Source organism: Hylobates moloch, unplaced genomic scaffold, assembly GCF_009828535.3.
Source record: "Hylobates moloch isolate HMO894 unplaced genomic scaffold, HMol_V3 SCAFFOLD_6, whole genome shotgun sequence".
Classification (NCBI taxonomy): domain Eukaryota; kingdom Metazoa; phylum Chordata; class Mammalia; order Primates; family Hylobatidae; genus Hylobates; species Hylobates moloch.
The window spans coordinates 109,530,424-109,547,033 of record NW_026652281.1 but is presented as its reverse complement, the minus strand read 5'-3'; the positions used below and the strand labels follow the sequence as shown (position 1 = coordinate 109,547,033).

Sequence of the window (16,610 nt, the reverse complement as noted above, 5' to 3'; positions counted from 1 at the left end):
TTTTTTTTTTGAGACAGAGTTTCACTCTTATTGCCCAGGCTGGAGGGAAATGGCATGATTTCGGCTCACTGCAACCTCCGCCTCCCGGGTTCAAGTGATTCTCCTGCCTCAGCCTCCCCAGTAGCTGAGATTACAGGCACCCTCTACCACACCCGGCTAATTTTTTGTATTGTTAGTAGAAATAGGGTTTTGCCATATTGGCCAGGCTGGTCTTCAACTCCTTACCTCAGGTGATCCGCCCGCCTTGGCCTCCCAGGCTTAGAGAGGGGTAATGACTTGCCCTGGGTCACACAGCACCAAAACCCTGTGGGTAGCTAAGGCAGCAAGAATCCTATATACATTCAACCAGACCAAGCCCTGGACTGTGAAAATCAGCTGCACCCTCATGCCCCCTGAGAATAACAAGCTGCTTTCCCTTGAGGACAGCCAAACAGACCTGCTCTGAGGTTCCTGGGCCCTGGGCCAGCCCAGGCCTCCACCTGGGCCTCTGGGCTGCCAACAGAGGGCCAGCAGGCCTCACTCTGTCTGCACAGCATTAGTGGCAAGGTATGCCCAGGGATCCAGGTTGGGCAGGAACTGCCAGGACTGGCAGCATGGGTGGAAGACAATGCCCTCCAAAATACCTGAGCCAGGTCTGAAGGGGCTGAGGAATGCAGACAGCTGGGCACTGCCACTTGAGATTAAAACTCACACTCATAGCCGGGCGCGGTGGCTCACGCTTGTAATCCCAGCACTTTGGGAGGCCGAGGCGGGCGGATCACGAGGTCAGGAGATCCCGACCACAGTGACACCCCGTCTCTACTAAAAATACAAAAAATTAGCCGGGCGTGGTGGCGGGCGCCTGTAGTCCCAGCTACTCGGAGAGGCTGAGGCAGGAGAATGGCGTGAACCCAGGAGGCGGAGCTTGCAGTGAGCCGAGATCGTGCCACTGCACTCCAGCCTGGGCGAAAGAGCAAGACTCCGTCTCAAAAAAAAAAAAACTCACACTCATTCTAGAAGTCTGCCCACTGCTGCTTTAAGGACAAGAGCAAATTGCTTTTCAGGCACTGAGGAAAATCGTTCATCACACAGCCACCACTGTGCTCTTGGGCTGCACCTCCTTGACACAAACTATTGACCTGCTTCCCATGCCACAGCCTCTTCCCGTCTAAGGAAATGCCAATGTTGGATTCCTTCACAAGGGGAGCCTGAATGGGGTCCCTATTCCTCTCCTCACCATCTCCTCCTACCCATGGACCTGGGGTCTCCCCTGAGCCATGCTGGAGGCCCCAGGAACCAGCCAAACACTAAACAGGCCTGGATCCAGGGAAATACTAAGCCCTCTGAGACAGGAAGGAGCAGAGAGACGGCCAGGCCCCAGAAACTCCCTTGTGGTGTGGCAACCTGAACCCAGGACTCACACTGCTCCCTAGAGCACCCAAGAGAGGTGGGAACCGAGGAGGCCAGGGCTCTCTCCTCTCCCTTTACTTTCCCACACAGCCTCATTCCCTTTGGTTGCTGCCATCTTTTCTTGTGTAGCCTACGGACTCCACACAGGCCCACAGAAACTTTCACTTCCCCCTGAAACTCAGGTTCCAATTCACTGCCTGCATCAAATCGCTGGTGCTTTGTGTTTAACTGAACTTGGGTAGGAACAAACATTGGGGAAACCTGACTTACAGGGCAGGGGAGATTCCATATTCTACTAATGTCCCTTGCAAACAAAAAGGAAGCCTGTGAAGAAGACAGGAAGGAGGGGGCATGGGGGAAGCAGCAGGGGGTGGAGAGGTGGGGGTGGCAGGGCGGGGCAATCTCCTGACCTGTGCCTCTCCTCACCTTCCCCTCTTCACTGTCAGCCCTAGTCCCTCTAAGTTCCCTTTAGCCACACAAATAACTTGTTGATTTTTCCACACCAAAGTAGTTCCCTGTAGACCAATTAGCTATTAACATTTGTTGCCAATTTTCTCCCTCCAAAGGCTGCTGACCTGCTGACGCTGGGGGGCTGCTGCCTGCCCGCAGGCCTAGGACTGCTCAGTCAAGACAGAAAAGGCAGAGCAGGTCCTTGGGTCATGCCTCAACACCTCAGGGTCCCCTCTCTTCCCCTGAGCCCCTCAATGCCACCTCCTAGAAGGACGGGCCCCTTCACCTGGAAACCAATAGCATCAGAAAGAAGAAGCTGGATTGTTTTCAACATCTGATACCAGAACTACGTGTGTTGTGTTAATTATCACCATCATGCAAATAAAATTTAGCCAGGTGGGAGGATCACTTGAAGCCAGGAGTTCAAGACCAGCCTGGGAAACACAGCAAAACTCCCATCTCTTTAAAAAAAAAAAAAAAAAAATTTGGCCAGGTGTGGTGGCTCATGCCTGTAATCCCAGCACTTTGGGAGGCCAAGGCGGGCAGAACACAAGGTCAGGAGATCGAGACCATCTTGGCTAACACGGTGAAACCCCGTCTCTACTAAAAATACAAGAAAATTAGCCGGGTGTGGTGGTGGGCGCCTGTAGTCCCAGCTACTCGGGAGGCTGAGGCAGCAGAATGGTGTGAACCCGGGAGGCGAAGCTTGCAGTGAGCCAAGATGATGCCACTGCACTCCAGCCTGGGCAACAGAGAGAGACTCCATCTTAAAAAAAATTTTTTTTTTTAAACTTAGCTGGGCACAAAATAGTGTACACCTGTAGTTGCAGTTACTCAGGAAGCTGAGGCGGAAGGACCACTTGAGCCCAAGAGTTCAAGGCTGCAGTGAGCTATGACAGCACCACTGTATTCCAGCCTGGGTAACACAGCGAGGCCCCATTTAGCATGATTGGTAAAATTTTTAAAAATTACATTTTTTCCTCTAGATTTACCTTAGCCCTTGTTCACCTTATTGTACATGGTAGTATCCACTGCATTAATAGATGGTAAAACAGCACATATATTTGAATTGAGGGAAAGTCCTCTTCACTCCAGGAAGATGACCTGCTCTAAGAATCTGCAGGGGGCCGGGCGCGGTGGCTCACGCTTGTAATCCCAGTACTTTGGGAGGCCGAGGCGGGCGGATCACGAGGTCAGGAGATCGAGACCACGGTGAGACCACGGTGAAACCCCGTCTCTACTAAAAATACAAAAAAAATTAGCCGGGCGCCGTGGCGGGCGCCTGTAATCCCAGCTATTCGGGAGGCTGAGGCAGGAGAATGGTGTGAACCCAGGAGGCCCGGGAGGCGGAGCATGTAGTGAGCAGATATCGCACCACTGCACTCCAGCCTGGGCGACAGAGCAAGACTCTGTCTCAAAAAAAAAAAAAAAGAATCTGCAGGGATAAGGCACCCTTCAGCATAGCTCCTCCTGCCTCCACCCAAGACAACTCTGTTCCCTCCCTCCCACCCATTTCTGCAGCAGGAAACTGCCAGGGCTCAGCTAGAAAGCTAGGATTGCCCAAAGCCCAGCCTGTGCCCTAGAACCTACAAGGTCCACAACGGCAACATGGAAGCTTGACAATATGTTGTAACTGGCCGGGCGCGGTGGCTCATGCTTGTAATCCCAGCACTTTGGGAGGCCGAGGCGGGCGGATCACGAGGTCAGGAGATCGAGACCACGGTGAAACCCCGTCTCTACCAAAAATACAAAAAATTAGCCGGGCGTGGTGGCGGGCGCCTGTAGTCCCAGCTACTCGGAGAGGCTGAGGCAGGAGAATGGCGTGAACCCGGGATGCGGAGGTTGCAGTGAGCCGAGATCGCGCCACTGCACTCCAGCCTGGGCGACAGAGCAAGACTCCCTCTCAAAAAAAAAAAAAAATGTTGTAACTACAACAATGATTTATAAATAGCAACAAGAAGTAGTCTAAAATGGCTGGTTAGGGACATAGGCAGGGGTCCCTGATGAGCACAGCATAACTGGAGGAAAAAGCCTGATTTCCCCCAGATAGCAGGCAAAGTTCAGACCCCCTTCTTGCGACATGTCACTTGGAGATGTCTACCCTAATAGCTGATGAGGACTTATCATTAACAAGCATTCTGAGCAGAGAGGAAGGAAAACTCGGTCTCAGAAAGCAGGGCCAGGCCCTTTAGTTGGTAAGGACTCAGGTGTGTGGGACGGAAGCTGGGACACGGGAACTGAAAGGACAGAAGGGGAAGGAGGAGAAGCCCATCCCGGGCTGCATGTGGAAACAGAAGAGATGCAAAAGCAACCAGCTGGCAGAGAGCCCCAGCTGTGTCCAGCACATAGAGAGCCTCTGGGGCTCGGCGGACCCACCGCCTCAGGGCGAGGCCCCCAACCTCAGGCAGCTCACCAGGATTCCAGGTGTGCAGTCAGCATAAGCACACAGCTCCTCCAAAGCAAGGCCACATCACCTTCTCCTAAATTCTTTCTCCTCCTGACTGCCCCATTTCAGTAAAGGAACCAGCTCTCATCACCAGGCACTAAAACTCCAAGCCCCAGCCCATCAAGTGTCTGCTCGGAAGACAGCTACTTTTGCAAGCTCTCTAGACTCCGTCTCCTTTTCCACTTCTACTGCCAAGTGCCAGCCTGCATGATACCTTACCTGGACTCTATCTAGTTCTCCATCTCCTCCCTCCTTCCTCTCCCTGTCCCCTTATGATCCAGCATACCCTGCTGCCAGTTTGCCCTCGGTCTGCTCAGAAACTAGTCAAGACTAAAGCCCCCTGCTTCACCACATGTCAGTTCAAGTCCTTATCTAGCACCTGTCTGGACTGATTTTCTGCAGTGTCTATTTTCTCTCCTTCTGGAGACTTTTGCTTTTGGATGCAGGGATACAAGGGAACTGCCCAACATGCCACCAGCCCTTCCCTAGCCAAGGAAGGGAACAAGGGAACATGGCCCACGCTGGGCCAACCAGACACTTCCTCCCTCAGATATTATCCCAAGCAATGATGACAAAATGACTGAGCACAGCTGGAGCAGATGCATCCTGGCAACAGCGGTTCCCTGAAGAGACTGGCCTTTGCTTCCTGCTGCACCCACTCCAAGACCCTGGAGGGAACCTGGGTCCTGAGTCATCACTCTGATTTTATAGTTCCCACAGCTTTCCAAGGAAGTGCTTTCCTGCCAAAGGCAGCCAAGCTGCTGCTTGCAACCAAAGAGGATTCCTTACTACTTTCTAAATAAATCCCCCATGCTCTAGACAAAAGGGACAACTCCCTAAATGTGCCTTGTGATAGCCTTTCTTTGTACCTGTTGGCCTGCACACCCCCTCCAGCCCACAGGCACTGCTTGGAAACCTACCCTTAGAGGCCCATCCCAAATGCCTTTTCTGAGCCCCCTATGGGGATGACTTCGACCTCCTTTAACTGGCCACATTTCCACTGTAGATCTATTGGCGGACTTGTCTTATCCCCCTCCCAGGGAACAGCAGCTTGGACATTACTGTCTCCTCCACAACACTCAGCATAGTTCTCAGCTCAAAAAAACTCAGACTTGGCTGGGCACAGTGGCTCACACCTATAATCCCAGCAGTTTGGGAGGCCGAGGCAGGCGGATCACGAGGTCAGGAGTTCGAGACCAGCCTGGCCAACATGGCAAAACCCTGTCCCTAGTAACAATACAAAAATTAGCTGGGTGTGGTGGTGCATGCCTGTAATCCCAGCTACTCGGGACGCTGAGGCATGATAGTCGCTTGAACCCAGGAGTCGGAGGTTGCAGTGAGCCGAGATCACACCACTGTATTCCAGCCTAGCGACAGAACGAGACTCTGTCTCAAAAACAAACAAAAAAAAATCAGAATTTGGGGGCAGACAACCCCAAAGGACAATTAAGGTTTGTTGAGCACAACAAGGAGCAAGAACTAAGAGCAGGGGCTGTGTGTCAGGAAGACATGAATTTCAACCCCAGATCCTCCTGCTGTCTGTTTGGGCACGTCTGGTAAGTTCTGTAAGTCTCAGTTCTTCATCTACAAAGCAGCGGCAACAACGCCAAACTTGCAGTGTTGCTGTGAGGATTCGCCAACACCTGAGAGCATCTAGCACTGTGCCTGGCTGGCAGCAAGCACTCAATGAACAGCAGCCATAATTCAAGCTATTAGCAGCAACTGGTTTAGCAGCCACTCCGTTGGCGTTGGAATCAGGAGTCCCAGGGCCGCTGTGTGACCCACAGTGTATCTCTCTGTTCCTCAGTAACCCTACTTGGGTCTGTATCTGCCTTATAGATGTTCCACTGACCTGTAAAACAACAGCTGGAAAATGCTTTGCAAAGCACAATGTTAAGTGATGCCTCCTACATTTCTAAATTTCAAAGACTCCCAGGCATCCTGTCCAGTGTGCAGCCATGGCAGGACTTTACTTGGCAGGCACCCCAACCTACTTGGTTGGGGAAACAGGCACAGGCCAGACGAGGGCCCGGTTCAGCAATTTGCTTCGTTATGTCCACACAGCCACCCTTTTCCAAAACCATGACTCCTAAATTTCCTGCTTGGTTGTGGGGCCTTGCTTCAAATAACCATGAAGCAGTGTCCCCGCAATCATTACCAATCCTGGGCAGCATCAGAATGAAAGAAAAGCCAGCCGGGCGCGGTGGCTCACGCCTGTAATCCCAGCACTTTGGGAGGCCGAGGCGGGCGGATCACAAGGTCAAGAGATCGAGACCATCCTGGCTAACACAGTGAAACCCCGTCTCTACTAAAAATACAAAAAATTAGCCGGGCGAGATGGCGGGCGCCTGTAGTCCCAGCTACTCGGGAGGCTGAGGCAGGAGAATGGCGTGAACCCCGGGGGGCGGAGACTGCAGTGAGCCGAGATCGCGCCACTGCACTCCAGCCGGGGCGACAACGAGACTCTGTCTCAAAAAAAAAGAAAAAAAAAAAAAAAAAAAGAAAAGCCAAACCAGTACAGCTGCCAGAACAGCCTGGTGGGGAAGTAAGGTGGAAGAAAGTCCCTCTTAAGACTTTACATCTAGCTGGCTGGGCGCAGTGGTTCATGCCTGTAATCCCAGCACTTTGGGAGGCCACGGTGGGTGGATCACCTGAGGTCGGGAGTTTGAGACCAGCCTGACCAACATGGAGAAACTCCATCTCTACTAAAAATACAAAAAAATTAGATGGGCATGGTGGTGCATGCCTGTAATCCCAGCTACTTGGGAGGCTGAGGCAGGAGAATTACCTCAACCCGGGAGGTGGAGGTTGTGGTGAGCCGACATCGTGCCATTGCATTCCAGCCTGGGCAACAAGAGTGAAACTCCATCTCAAAAAATAAAATAAAAAATAAAAATAAATTTTAAAAAAATACAAAAATTAGCCAGGCATGGTGGTGCATGCCTGTAATCCCAGCTACTCCAGAGGCTGAGACAGGAGAATCGCTTGAACCTGGGAGGCAGAGGTTGCAGTGAGCCGAGATCTCGCCATTGCACTCCAGCTTGGGCAACAAGAGGGAAACTCCGTCTCAAAATAAAATAAAATAAAATAAAAAAGACTACATCTAGCTGGGCGCAGTCACTCACGCCTCTAATCCCAACACTGGGAGGCTGAGGCGGGCGGAGCACCTGAGGTCAGGAGTTCGAGAACAGCCTGGCCAACATGAAGAAACCCCATCTCTACTAAAAATACAAAAATTAGCCAGGCATGGTGGCAGACACCTGTAATCCCAGCTACTTGGGAGGTTGAGGCAGGAGAACAGCTTGAACCTGGGAGGCGGAGGTTGCAGTGAGCTGAGATCACACCACTGCACTCCAGCCTGGGTGACAAAGCAAGACTCCATCTCAAAAAAAGACATCTGGTCAGGAGCGGTGACTCACACCTGTAATCCCAGCACTCTGGGAGGCCAAGGCGGGCAGATCACCTGAGGTCAGGAGTTCGAAACCAGTCTGGCAAACATGGTGAAATCCCGTCTCTACTAAAAATACAAAAAGTGGCCGGGTGTCGTGGCATATGCCTGTAATCCTAGGTTCCTGTCACCCCAGGAAGGGGTGGCCAACCAGGCTGAGACAAGAGAATCGCTTGAACCCTGGAGGCGGAGGCTGCAGTGAGCCGATATCGTGCCACTGCACTCCAGCCTGGGCAACAGAGTGAGACTTCATCTCAAAAAAAAAAAGACTTCACATCTGCTTGGATTAATCTCTCAAGCAATTGTGATGGCCCCAAACCAGTGATTCTCAAAGTGTTAGCCCTAGGGAGCTGGAGAGAGATGCAAAATATAGGCTCCACCCAGATTAAGCCATAAAACTCTGGAGTTCCCCCCCACACACAATCTGTGCCTTAACCAGCTCTCCAGGGGACTATGACTCTCAGTCAGATGTGAAGGATCCTTCCCTAAACCTGTAACCATGAGACCTTCCGCTGTAATTCATTTACTGAACACCCACTATGTGCTAAGGACCAAGCCAGGTGGTGGTATTTCAGAAAATGAGGACACATTTGAAGAGCATCCACAATCTAATGAGAGCCAAAATGAAGTATACAAATACTGCCAAAATAAGGCAGGATGTGGTACAGGACAATGCAAAATAATCCAATTCGCACCCTTCTCCCCAGACCCTACCCCTCAGGTCTTTTTTTTTTTTTTTTTTTTTTTTTTTTTTTTGAGACGGAGTCTCGCTCTGTCACCCAGGCTGGAGTGCAGTGGCGCAATCTCGGCTCACTGCAAGCTCCACCTCCCAGGTTCACGCCATTCTCCTGCCTCAGCCTCTCCGAGTAGCTGGGACTACAGGCGCCCGCCACCACGCCCGGCTAATTTTTTTTGTATTTTTAGTAGAGACGGGGTTTCACCGTGGTCTCGATCTCCTGACCTCGTGATCCGCCCGCCTCGGCCTCCCAAAGTGCTGGGATTACAAGCTTGAGCCACCGCGCCCGGCCTTCCCTCAGGTCTTCTTTTGCCATGAAAAGACATGGAAAAACCAAGCCTCCCCAAATCCCCAATCCTGGTATTGCAGACTCCTTAATCCCAGGTGCCTTCTCGAGAAGAGTGGTCCTTACCCTGAGGCTTGGCTGGAGTAGAAATGCTCCCCTGAGGCCATAGCCAGTGGCTCTTAGAAGCTTGGCTTTATCTGGGATTTGCATTCCAAAAGTTCCCAGGAGCCAACAGCGTGCCACAGCACATCACAACAATGCACTCCCAGGCAGGGTCACTCCCACAGGCTCCTGCCAGGCTTGCAAGCAAGGGTGCAGAGGCAGACATAAACACCCGCACAGACAGTTGGCCCCCTGGCCTCCCTTCCTCCATTCTCAAGTTACAAGGTTAAAAGCATCCAATTCACAGCCAAGAGGGGAGGGCTGGGAAGGGGGTTGCTGAAGCAGTGAACCATCTGGTTCAGATCAAGATTGCTCCTTCAGGACCCCACAGAACTCCTAGAGCCTCCCGTCCCTCCCTTCCTCCACCCATCCCACTGGGAAACTGGGGATTGGGGTAGAATGGATGACCATCCCCCTCCGCCCCCCGCAAAAAAAAAAAAAATCTTAAGAGGACAAAACAAAAAACCTGAATAATACAGGCAAATCTGTGCCACCTCTCTGAGCCCTCGTTCCCTCTAAATCCTGAGCCTCACGACTAAACTTGAGATCACCGCCCACATACTCTGTGCCTTCCTCCACAGAGAGATCAGGGCAGCTAGCAGGCATCCCTCCCTGAAAGGGCAACCCCTCCAAAGTTAGCAGCAGAAGCAAGATGAAGCTTAGGGGTGTGGTCTCCCAGACTCCTCTTATGCCACCATCTCTCTAAAAACCAGCGATACCTTCCACCTGAGAGGGGCTTCAGAGCCCACCAGGCGAGGAAGAGGTGGCCAACCAGCTTCCAAACATCCGTCCCAAAGACGAGGCGGGAGTGTGTTACTGGCCAGAGGTCCCAGAGTGCCCTGTACCCCCCCGGAGGCTTTGACTGAAAAGAGGCCCCAGGTCCCTGCCTGCCCCCAGCACCTCTCTAGCCCCTTTCTCTCCAACACCACCTTTGACTCAGTCCCCCGCTCCCTTACGCAGCTGTAAAGCAAGAAGCAAGATGGGAGACGGGAGATGGATGCAGTTGGCAAAAGATAAATCGAAAGGCTAACTTGAGCAAGCAAGCAATGGGTGCTGACTCTTCTACAGGCAGAGGGGACCCGGAGTGGGCTATGCGAAGGAGGGAAGGCCAACAGGAGCGGCAGGAAGCTAAGGGGAGACTCAAGTGAGCTCAGCCCAGAGCTGTAGCAGGGGGTGGAAGTTTGGTCCAGTTACAGGGGAATGACCGGGGGGAAGAAATGACTTCCATTCCAAGGCAGAGAAGGAACAGGAGAGAGGAGACGGGGTTCAGGCCAGCCTCCACGGAACTGGCGCATTGGCCAAGTTTCTGGCTTAAGCCGTGCCTCAGTTTCCCCAAAGTAGGAAGGTCGAGCCGTGAGAACTGGGCCACTGAGGATAGTTAGGGGACAGTGCCAGGTAGGGGAAAGATCACAGGGGAGAGAGGAGAGAGGTGCTGATGGGGCAGACAGGCTCTGACCAAGAGTGAGGCCGGGAAAGCCAGGGTTAGGGGTACGAACTAGGGAGTGGACTGGAAGTCGGGACCAGGGCGGGGAGCTCTTTCGAGGGCTGGGGCTGGGGCAGGGGGCTGCCGGCAAAGGAGCGGAGCGGGAGCCCTGGGAGGCTGAGAGCGGCTGGAAGTGCAAAGCAGAAGGCGGGGATCCGGAATGAGGCCAACGCGCACGGACCCCCGCCCACACGAGGGAGCCCGGCGCCCCGGCCCGGGGGAAGTTGCCGGGCTGGAACGGGCCGGTCTGGGCCGTTGGGCCGCGCCAGCTGCCCGCGCAGGGGAGGTCTGGGCAGCCGGGGGCCTGGGGCGCTCCGCATCCCGCCCGCCCTCATCCCTCGCGCGCACCTCAGTCAGCGCCCGGCGCCGCGCGGGCCATGCTCGCCGCTCCTGCCGCCGCCTCCGCCCGCGCAGAAAGCCGTCGCCGCCGCCGCTGTCGTCCGGACCCGTTAGCTCGCGACTCTCTTGTCCGCCCGCCGTGGGCTAGTCCCGCCCTTGCCTGGCCCAACCCTCCTCGAGCGCCGCCGCCGCCGCCTCAGCCCGGCCCCTCCCCCCACCCCTGCCCGGCTTGAAGGGAAGGGTGGGGGACAGGGGCGACTGCCCCCACCCCATTCACATCCTCCCCGTCTCTCCCTCCCTCCGCCCCGCCGCACGCGGGCCGGCATGCTGGGATATGGAGTCCAGCGGCGCTGGGCCGCTGGGGGCGTCCCGCATCCAGGACTACATCTCCCAGAAGACAGCGCGCGCATCCCAGGGATTGTGGGCTTTGTAGTTTCGCTAGGACTCAGGGGGTCCGCCGCGCCGGAGGGGAAGCGGAGGGGGATGGGAAGTCTTCATTCTCAGAAGGCCGGGCTCCAGCGGCTGGAGCAGATGGCCCCGAGCCGGGTCGGATACCTGGGTTCCCAGGGAGATGCACACTAGCCGAGGACGCCTCTCAGATGCTGCTGTGGCCAGCTGTGGACGAGCCCGGCCGGAGGGCACTGTTCCCACTAGCACTCTCAAAGAGCCGCGACCTGAGGCCAGCTTGGCTTCACGCCCGGGTGCTGAAAGCCCGAGCTGCGGTGGGGCCGCTGCGCCCTGGCCTGAGGGGAGAGGGACCCCATCAGCGGTGCGGGCGGGGGTTTGGCCTCGCTGGACTTTGTGTTCCCCACCTAGGAAAAGAGGTAAAGGGGGCAGAGTGTCTATTGGTTCCTCATCCACCGGGGCATCTCCCCCTTGCAGGCTCTCTCGTAGATGCCCGTAGCTTCCTACTATTGAGGGTAAAGTGAATGCATTTTAAATATTTGCCATGTCTTTTATTAGCCCATCCTTTCCCTAACTTCCGCACCTATTTCAAAACCTTTATGAAACTCCAGGTGGACTGCAGTTTCGCCCTCCAACAGGCTGAAGTGGTTCTGAATTTTTGGTGTGTATGGCATCCTCTTGGCGAGCTTGTTTAAACGCAGCTGCCCCCACCCTCAGCTTCTAGGGCAGGCCCCAGAATTGGCATTGCTACCCCGTTTCCAGGTGTTGCTCATGCTGCTGGTTACTACTTTGATAACCTGATAACATCTGCTGTTGGTGTTTGCTGCTAGCACACCGGTATCCTCTTTCAAGGATGGCCTTTCTGTGGGATAATTAATAATGGCCCTGAAGAGCCAAACCCGGGAAGGCAGGGTCCCAGTCTAGTCCACTTTAGCACAGGAACGTTCTTTGTTTTTGCTCAAGGTCTCGCTGTAGCCCAGGCTGGAGTGCGGTGATGTGATCACGACTCACTGCAGCCTCAACCTCCCAGGCTCAATAGATCTTCCCACCTCAGCTTCCTGAGTGGCTGGGACTACAGGCATGTGCCACCATACCCGGTTAATGTTTGTATTTTTTGTAGAGACGGGATTTTCCCATGTTGCCCAGGCTGGTCTCAAACTTCTGGGCTCAAGCGAACCTCCTGCCTCAGCCTCCCAAAGTGCTGGGATCGCCGGGCGCGGTGGCTCAAGCCTGTAATCCCAGCACTTTGGGAGGCCGAGGCGGGCGGATCACGAGGTCAGGAGATCGAGACCATCCTGGCTAACACGGTGAAACCCCGTCTCTACTAAAAATACAAAAAAAAATTAGCCGGGCATGTTGGCGGGCGCCTGTAGTCCCAGCTACTCAGGAGGCTGAGGCAGGAGAATGGCGTGAACCTGGGAGGCAGAGCTTGCAGTGAGCCGAGATTGCACCACTGCACTCCAGCCTGGGGCACAGAGCAAGACTCCGTCTCAAAAAAAAAAAAAAAAAAAAAAAACAAAGTGCTGGGATTACACATGTGAGCCACTGTGCTCTGCCAGGAATGTAAATCAGTACACTCCCTAAAAGAAGATACCACTTGGGCCATCTGCCTGCGGGTGTTCCAGACCTTACCCCTTGAAATTCCCCCTAAAGCTGGAAAGGTTTTTCTTGTGCAAGGTGGGCAGCAGGGGCATGCCTGGTGCTACCTTCCAAGCCATGAATACAAGCCAGGATTTGTGATATCAAACTCCTAGGACAAGGTCAGTTTAGTAGCGTCTGCTACCTCGGGGTGGGCTATGGCCTAAGACAGGCTGGGGAAGTGAGAGGTGAGGCAGTAGATTCCTGGCTTGTCAGATACTGAGAAAGGTTCTCATTCTTTTTATTTGTTTTGAGATGGAGTCTTGCTACATCGCCCAGGCTGGAATGCTGTGGCATGATCTCGGCTCACTGCAATCTCTGCCTCCGGGGTTCAAGTGATTCTTGTGCGTCAGCCTCTGGAGCAGCAGGATTACAAGCATGCACCACCACACCTGGCTAATTTTTGTATTTTTAATAGAGACAGGGTTTCACTATGTTGGCCAGGCTGCTCTGGAATTCCTGACCTCAAGTGATATGCCCACCTCAGCCACCCAAAGTACCAGCACCACACCCAGCCAAGAATGGTTCTCATTTTGACCTAGGTGGGCCCTTCTTACTACCTATTATTCTGCTGTTCTTACAGCTACAAACTACTGAAAAGATAGCTTAGTAAGCACCACCATCAAGCAGGAGGAACCCAGAGTCTTCCACCTGTCAGCTGACCAAACTCCTTGACCAAACTCTAGACAGGCTTCCCCAAGCCCCCTTCTCAACTAGGCCTTAACCTTGGCCCATAAAAACTACAGACTCTTGGCTGGGCTCAGTGGCTCAAGTTTGTAATCCCAGTGTCAAAGGCATTTGAGCAAGAGCGACTCCATCTTGAATAGGGGCTAGGTAAAATAAGGCCAAGACCTCCTGGGCTGTGTTCCCTAAAGGTTAAGGCATTCTAAGTCGCAGGATGATAGGAGGTCTGCACAAGACACAGGTCACAAAGACCTTGCTGGTAAAACAGGTGGCAGTAAAGAAGCTGGCCAAATCCCACCAAAACCAAGATGGTGACGAAAGTGACCTCTGGTCATCCTCGCTGCTCATTATATGCTAATTAGAATGCATTAACATGCTAAGAGACACTCCCACCAGTGCCATGACAGTTCACAAACGCCATGGCAACACCCAGAAGTTACCCTATATGGTCTAAAAAGTGGAGGAACCCTTAATTTGGGGAATTGCCCACCCCTTTCCCAGAAAACTAATGAACAATCCACCCCTTGTTTAGCATATACTAAAAAAATAGGCTGGGCACTGTGGCTTACGCCTGTAATCCCAGCACTTTGGGAGGCTGAGGCAGGTGGATCACGTGAGGCCAGGAGTTCAAGACCAGCCTGACCAACATGGCGAAACCCTGTCTCTACCAAAATGCAAAAATCAGCTGGGCATGGTAGTGCATGCCTGTAATCCCAGTTACTTGGGAGGCTGAGGCACGAGAATTGCTTGAACCTGGGAGGTGGTGGTTACAGTAAGCTAAGATCGTGCCACTGCACTCCAGCCTGGACAACAGAGTGAGACTCTGTCTTAAACAAAAAAGGGCCAGGTGTGGCGACTCATGCCTATAATCCTAGCACTTTGGGAGGCTGAGGCAGGTGGATCACAAAGTCAGGAGTTCAAGACCAGCCTGGCCAAGATGGTGAAACCCCGTCTCTACTATAATACAAAAATTAGCTGGTCATGGTGGCAGGTGCCTGTAATCCCAGCTACTCAGGAGGCTGAGGCAGGAGAATAACTTGAACCCGGGGGGAAGGAGGTTGCAGTGAGCCGACATCGTGCCACTGCACTCCAGCCTGGCCAGCAGAGCAAGACTCCGTCTCCAAAAAAAAAAAAAAAAAAGACAAACAAACAAACAAAAAAACACCTGCAGACTCTCAACACAAGTGATTTTGCCCACCCTCCTCCCTCCACATAAAAAGCCTTCTACAGGCCGGGCGCGGTGGCTCACGCTTGTAATCCCAGCACTTTGGGAGGCCGAGGCGGGCGGATCACGAGGTCAGGAGATCGAGACCAGGGTGAAACCCCGTCTCTACTAAAAATACAAAAAATTAGCCGGGCGTGGTGGCGGGCGCCTGTAGTCCCAGCTACTCGGAGAGGCTGAGGCAGGAGAATGGCGTGAACCCGGGAGGCGGAGCTTGCAGTGAGCCGAGATTGCGCCACTGCACTCCAGCCTGGGCGACCGAGCGAGACTCCATCTCAAAAAAATAAATAAATAAATAAAAAATAAAAAAAAAAAAATAAAAGCCTTCTACAGAGGCCGGTCACGGTGGCTCACGCCTGTACTCCCAGCACTTTAGGAGGCCTAGGCATGTAGATTGTCTGAGCTTAGGAGTTTGAGACCAGCCTAGGCAACGTGGAAAAAACCTGTCTCTATTTATAAAAAAGAAAAGGCTGGGTGCCGTGGCTCACGGCTGTAATCCCAGCACTTTGGGAGGCCGAGGCGGGTGGATCACGAGGTCAGGAGTTCAGGGGTGGCCTGAACTCTTCCAGCCTGGCCAAGATGATGAAACTCTGTCTCTACTGAAAATACAAAAAATTAGCGGGGCATGGTGGGGGGGCTCCTGTAATTCCAGCTACTGGGGAGGCTGAGGCAGAGAATTGCTTGAACCCCGAAGGTGGAGGTTGCAGTGAGCAGAGATTGCACCACTGCACTCCAGCCTGGACAACAGAGCGAGAATCCGTCTAAAAAAAAAAAATAATAATACTTAAACACTAATATAGTTTCTAACAGCTCAAGGTCACATCCTGGGATGACCCAACCCCACCTTCAAGTGTCTGCCTGAGAAAGCGCACCACTGCCGAAAGAATTGACTGTTCAGGCAACACCCAACCATAGGCTCCGACTACACTTTCTCAGAGCATTTACTAAAAAGGGCTCACAATTGTGAATTCCTTCTCTGATCCTTTGAGATGTATAAGTATCTTCTACAACTCAAGAGTGTCTTTCTCAAGGACCTGAAAGCCATTCCTTGAATGTCATCATCCTGAAGGATAAGGCCTCTGTCTCCCAGTCTTTGTGGGAGGATAGAATCTTAACTTCGATAATTGCCAGCTAGTGGACAGAGCTGTACATTGACCAATCCTTTGCAATTTTTCATGTCCCTGACTCTACCGAACCCCTGCTTGCCACCTTCCCTACTCCTTCATCCACTTTAAAACACAACTAGGCCAGGAACAGTGGCTCACACGTGTAATGCCAGCATTTTGGAAGGCTGAGGTAGGCGGAGCACTTGAGGTCAGGAGTTCGTGACCAGCCTGGCCAGCATGGCGAAAGCCCGTCTCTACTAAAAATACAAAAAATTAGCCAGGCATGGTGGTTGGTGCCTGTAGTTCCAGCCGCTTGGGAGGCTGACGCTGGAGAATCACTTGAACCTAGGAGGCAGAGATTGCAATGAGCTGAGATCGCGCCACTGCACTCCAGCCTGGGCAACAGAGCAAGACTCTGTCACAAAACAAACAAAAAACACAAGTTATCTTTCCAGACTCACTGGCTTGTGCCTGTAATCCCAGCTACTCTAGAGGCTGAAGTGGCAGGATCACTTGAGGACAGGAGTTTGAGACCAGGCTAGGCAACATAGCAAGACCCCATCTCTAAAAAATAAATTTAAATTCGCAGTCACTTCTGTGCAAATCAAAGTTGGGCCAAGTTCATGCTGAGCCCTCTTCCCTATTGCAATAGCATATTACAAATTAAAATCTGTTCTTACCACCTTTTTTTTTTCTTTTTAGAGACAAAGTCTTGCTGTCTCACCCAGGCTGGAGTGCAGTGGTGTGATCATGGCTCACTGCATCCTCGAACTCCTGGGCTCAAGGGATCCTTCCACCTCAGCCTCCCAAGCTGGA

General features: G+C 53.0%; 1 protein-coding gene across 3 annotated transcripts in view; it reads right to left on the bottom strand.

The window, feature by feature from the left end:
• Positions 1-11,020, bottom strand: part of ST3GAL2 (ST3 beta-galactoside alpha-2,3-sialyltransferase 2) — a 67,067-nt gene extending 56,047 nt beyond the window's left edge. For all 3 annotated transcript variants that reach the window (XR_009214249.1, XR_009214248.1, XM_032157876.2), the window contains exon 1: positions 10,749-11,020. The gene's annotated coding sequence lies outside the window, so the exon portion shown is untranslated. The remainder of the gene's footprint in view (positions 1-10,748) is intronic.
• Between the last annotated feature and the right edge of the window lie 5,590 nt (positions 11,021-16,610).